The sequence below is a fragment of the Haliotis rufescens genome, unplaced genomic scaffold (assembly GCF_023055435.1).
Source record: "Haliotis rufescens isolate VD_foot unplaced genomic scaffold, xgHalRufe1.0.p SCAF_9, whole genome shotgun sequence".
Classification (NCBI taxonomy): domain Eukaryota; kingdom Metazoa; phylum Mollusca; class Gastropoda; order Lepetellida; family Haliotidae; genus Haliotis; species Haliotis rufescens.
The window spans coordinates 42,339,737-42,345,709 of record NW_025964383.1 but is presented as its reverse complement, the minus strand read 5'-3'; positions in this window follow the sequence as shown (position 1 = coordinate 42,345,709).

Genomic DNA, 5,973 nt, shown 5'->3' with positions numbered 1-5,973 from the left:
GCTTAATGTGGGAGGAAAGCCCGTCTCAGACGTTTACCACTTCGGTGAAACCCACGAGCACGGGTATGGTGCTGACAAACCTAGAAACATAATTGGGGCGAACCGTGATTCGAACCCACAATCATAGGTTTCTGGCGTGCCCAAGGGACGCAACTCTGCACAGGGAATCGCGGCGCCTTAGACAACTGGGCCACCCGTGTCCCCTTGTCAGTGAACAACTACAAACGTTTCATGTTGAGCTGCCAAGATTTTGGATGACAGCTGGCTGAGACAAAAAAAAGTTATTCCAATTCTGTTTCCTCGGTTTCAGTTTGTGCATTCTACCAATGACAACAGCTTAACCTCTTCCGTAAGACATTCAACAGGTTCCTCTTCTCTTTGGGCCCATTTTTAGCATATGCTTCGTGAGTATCCATAATGATTTTAAAGTTGTGATCACAATTTGTAAGAGGCTGATCGTGCCAGTTGGTCCATATTTGAATAACTGACAAAGATTGGTATTGTAAACAATAGGGAAATCACCTTTGGTTATACGACCAACAGGTTGGCAGCAGTTTGAGGAGTCTTGGCAGCCACTTGTGCTGGACTTAACATCGTGAGCTGCCAAGTCCACGTTCTGGAACACTTTCTAATACAACTTGGATGGAATGGTGTTGGTATCAATGAAAATGAAAATGAAATTGTTTGTTGTTCCTCAATTTTAAAATATTGTTGGACGTATGGAAACTGATTTTTGTCAGAGAATGTTACTTAAATTTAATGCGTTAATTCGCTTGTATGTAATTTCAAATAAAGGAACATGGGGTATTTGTCAGATGTATTGGAGTCTGTTCCTTGGGGTAAAAGGTAGTGATTCTCGTGCTTCCATTGTTTTTATCAGGATAATGACGACGCTTTTGAAGTGTCTCAAACACATTCTCTGAAGAAATTTATTGGTGACGTGCTTTTGATTTATGTCATCCTCCTTTGGATTTGATAGTGAAAAACGTCCACATTATAAGTCTGTCTTTAGTTGTAAAACTTGAAAACATCATTGCTTATAGCAGTTATTATTACATGGCTGTCATGTGTGACATATTAACCTCTGGACTTGATGCCCAGATGATCTACAGTTTGTCTTCACAAAGGTCACAGTAGCGGATCTAAATGTGGATGTTTGAGCATGCTTTGCCTTGAACATGTAACATTCAAACCTGTTCTGAAGTAGATCGTCTTTGATGTCAGCAAACATAAGATCCTCTATACATAGTGGATCATTATATTAGCTTTAGATATAATGCAATCCCTGGTGTAGTGTTTCAGTATGCTATTGCATATTACCTTGTCAACTAGGAAAATGTAAAACTGTTTTCATTGATGGATGATAAAGTAATGAACACCACAAGCATATATTCAAGTTGGTCGTTGACATCGGAAGTAAAGGAACATAGATGCCTGTTCCCAGTGGACACAACCCTCATGATGGATAGAGATCAGTCTTTCAAAGATGGCCTTTTAATTGTCATCCAGCAATTCTCTGTTCTTATTTAAGGCGGCATCGATAGCCGTGCGTTATACTTGTAAGGGACCGTCCTGAATTTAAATGGGATTTGCTGCGGATGAAATGTAACCTACCCATAGCCACCTCAAGATAGACAGATTGTCATGGTTAAAATCCGTTGTGTGTCAGCACCATCCACGTCCTCGTGGGTTTTACCACAAACACACTTTAGCTATTACGCATATAAAATAACTTTTCAGAGCGGCATAAAATACAGACCACTATTTCTTAAGAAGCTGATGATGAACTACTTCACGTAATACACACAAACTTTTTTATTGTTCACAAACGTGTTGAAAGATGGTGTGGTTAGAGCGGTGAACAATGTGACTTCATTTAATTCACAATAAGAATGGTTTGGATTGTTATAACAAAAGTTTTGTCGCTGTGTGTGTTTGTGGCTGCTTGTACTTGTCCGGACTAACGCTGAGTTTTAAGTACTAGCTGACTGAAGATACTATGCTGCAGTTTAACATGGGTACCCCACTCATTTTATACTGACTCTAAGCCAGTCAGTCTTTGATGTATCTTTTAGCGTCTGTTAGTATGACGCGCCAAGGGATCGCCCCTCTTCTCTATATGCAGATGCTCTAACCTCTACACCACGGAGGCGGTCACCACCCAGATGATCACATCAATTTATGTTTTGCAATTACACAGAGAGAGACAACTTTTTTCTTTTATTTAGATCAAAACAAAATTGAAAGAAACAAACTTCATTATAACAAATGCCACAATATTTGACTTTACTATATATAGAATATGTTTAGTACATTTTCAAGGATATATCTGGTCCAGCTTTGTGTTCTGTCAAAAAGTGAGTGAGGGAGTGATTGGCTTTTACGCCACTTTTACCAAGGTTTCAGCAATATCAGCAAAGGGACACCAGAAATTGACTTCACACATTGTACCCATGTGAGGAGGCGAACCCGGATGTTCGCTGTGACGAGCGAAAGCACAAAGCTTCCCCACCGTCGCTATCAACAAGACAAACATGATGTACACAATACATGCTTTCCTGTTTATTATGGTCATGTACAACTGAGATATATATATATATAAGTTCGCCTCTGTCAGTATAAGTATTTATAACAAAATGTATGTACAAATGTTGTTGGTGTGATATTCATTTCATCCGCTGATCCCCGGTGCCGCTGTAACAAGAAGGTTGAACTTTAGTTAAACATAAACTGACATCGACCATGTGTACAATGGGGTAAACAGTGGTTGTCAAATTAGGGTGGGGAGTGGTGGGATCGTTGTTCAAACATGGGATTCTTTTTTTTCCACAATGTAGAGGCATTTTATATCAGTTCGATAATTAAAACCAAGCAATATCGCCGTTTCCTCTGTAGTGGCCATGTTATCAAACATACGTAAGCATGCTTGTGAATGATCACTGTCAAATAGTTATGATAACAGGTGTTCGCGAAAAGGTGTGTGTATCCCAGCACTGACACCCGTCACAAACACATGCAAAGTCAAGTTAATTGTCAACCTGAACAAACATGGGAGCACATGGTACAAGTCAAAATAGGGAAATGCCTAACATAAACCTCAAAGAAACTTTACTTAGGCCTTGAATTACATGATGTAACCTTGTTCAAACGACCTTTGAACAAGGGTCATATGATGGTCCTTGAAATCATAGAAATCACCACCCCACCCTCCCACCCACCCCTGTGAATATGGTGTAGACATACAGGGAATAACTACACGTTTTATGAACACATAGAGTTTTCACTGTATTTTGACGGTGGTTGGTGTATGTTAGGTTCCATTTCGTTAGGAGATGAGAAAAAATGGCATTTAATTTACCGCCCAAGTAAAAGTTGAGCACCGCTGAATTGAAAAGTTGACCAGGTGTAGGTATATACACTTTACGTTTGGGATAAGAGATTGAGTTTGGTTCAAGACCATTTTTAACAGTATTCGGTATAACAGTTATATTATGTCTTGAACCGGCACATGTCAGAGCTATGTGGAATCGGGGTAGGTACAGTGGGGGCAATCCTAATAACATGAGCAGGATACATCTAGGATTCGAACCGACAATGACTGGTTACAGGCACCGTCAACGACTGTACACCACTTGGGCCCCGTATTACACACACAAAATTGAGTTTAATAACATGGTTATGATGTTTGTTCTTTAACGCCGCACTAAGCAATATTCTAGCTATATGATGGCGGTCTGTAAATAATAGCGTCTGGACAAGACAATCTAGTGAGTGACATCATGACCATCGATCCACGCAATTGGGATATGATGACATGCATCAAGCAAGTCAGCGGGCCTGACCACCCGATCCCGTTAGTCGCCTCTTACGACAAGCATGGGTTGCTGGAGACTAATTCTACTCCGGATTTACACGGTTCGATTTTAATAACTTACGACAAAGGGCTCCAAGCTCGGTCGAGAGAGTACAGCACTGCTCTAGGACGGAGAAACATTGTCCTGGTGGACACGAATTGATCCCTGGAAACATCAACATCAGATATAACTTACACACGAGTACAGATCTCTGAGCCATAAATATCATGTTTACTGTTTTGGTGTATGTTCAATGTGTTCATCGCCTGTACAGGCACATATCATTCTCATAAAAAAAGGGGCCATTGCAGTCGCTTGTGTCAGGATAACGACTGCAACATTGGTGCAACAAATGTTCGTGGGTGAGCTTTGAACAGTATTCCAGTTATATCACGGCGTGTCAGTTGAATGTGGGCGGACAGCCTGAAGAGATGCAGGCCTTTGACGTTTACCACTTTGGTAAAACCTAACCTGCAAGGGTATGGTGTTGACAGACATAGACATATAATTGGGGCGAACCTGGATTCGAACCCACTACCTCGGTTTTCGGCCTGTCCAAGGGACTCAACTCTGCACAGCAAATTGCGCCGACTGGGTCACCGCTTGCCCCGAAACACGTGATCGCGAACCATTCACATAATTGTACCACTATTTGGCCTTTTTTTGCTAAATGGCATCATTTTTGGGCAGATAATTGAGACTGCTTATTCTCTGGCGATGATGTTATTAAAGAGAGACTTCTTCTGTTGGAATTGGTCTAGCTTATGCTGCATCAGCATACTGTTTAAAGCATTACGGTAGATATCACCAAATCACAAGATTTCATAACTAATGTAGGCCAGTGACAAAAAGAATGATCCATGGAGTCAGGGTATGATACAGCGCAACCGGTTAGGTTGCCGAACCTGACCATTCGAGCCCCACTTTAGTCGTCTCCTGCCATACAATAAGGGTACACTCTGCCCAACAATGAAGTTCAGCAATATTACCCCGGAAAGTAGTAGCATGGGTGACTCCTGGGATTTTCCAGGGCTACATTAGGCAAGTGACTCTGTTCACCAATCAGTGAATGGATACACGGTAGGATGACATTATAAAGTGACGAATAACCTTCTAGCGCCTCAGAGGCAGCATGAGTTGTATTCTCCCCAGGGAGCTGAGAATGGGAATCTTGAGGTCACTGATCCAATGACTGGGGTAATGATAGGTTGCATGTACGTGGGGTCTGCTTAGACAAGAGGCTGTTCGAAATATGCCTCTCTTCATCAATCAGTGAATAGATACCCGGTACTGCGAGATGGTAATGTGACTAAACCTTCTAGAGCCACACAGGCAGCGTTTATTGTCTACACCACCGGGGGCTGAGAATGAAACTTGTGTGAACACTGATCCGTTGACCGGGATAATAATAATGTACTTTGGTGTCGAGGAATTTGGCCTACCATTAACAGACTTATTATTATTTAGAAAATATTTCTTGTGAAGGAGTGAGTGAGTGAATATGGTTTTACGCCGCTTTTAGCAATATTCCAGCAACATCACGGCGGGGGACACCAGAAATGGGCTTCACACATTGTACCCATGTCGGGAATCGAACCCGGGTTTTCGGCGTGACGAGCGAACGCTTTAACCACTAGGCTACCCGACCGCCCCTCTTGTGAAGGAAAAAAGAGTGGAAAGAAAGACTTGTCCAATTATATTAACGTAAAGTTCAAACCCATAAAGATAATTTAGGGAATGCGCCTAAGGGGTACGACCGTGCTAAGCGAATTCTGAACGAGCCCAGGGAAGATGAGCAATCCGATGCCTTGGTATCAAATGATCCTTTGAAGGTATGCTTACCAATTACTGTTCTGGCTCCATTGGGAAACAGCCGAAAACAGATAAACTGACGGCAGTTATCTGGATTCCTCTCACCAACCAAAAATGGCCCGAGCTGACAGCCAAGACGTCCAAACCGAAAACCAGATGCCAGTGAAAATAACGACAACGCCACAAACACGGCGATGAGGTTCATTTTGAACAGGACTACTCAAACAAAGCGTGTATACCAATAAATCTTACTTAAGTAGTTTTGAGTTTGTTATTTTTAAAATTTTGTATAGGCAGTTATTAAACG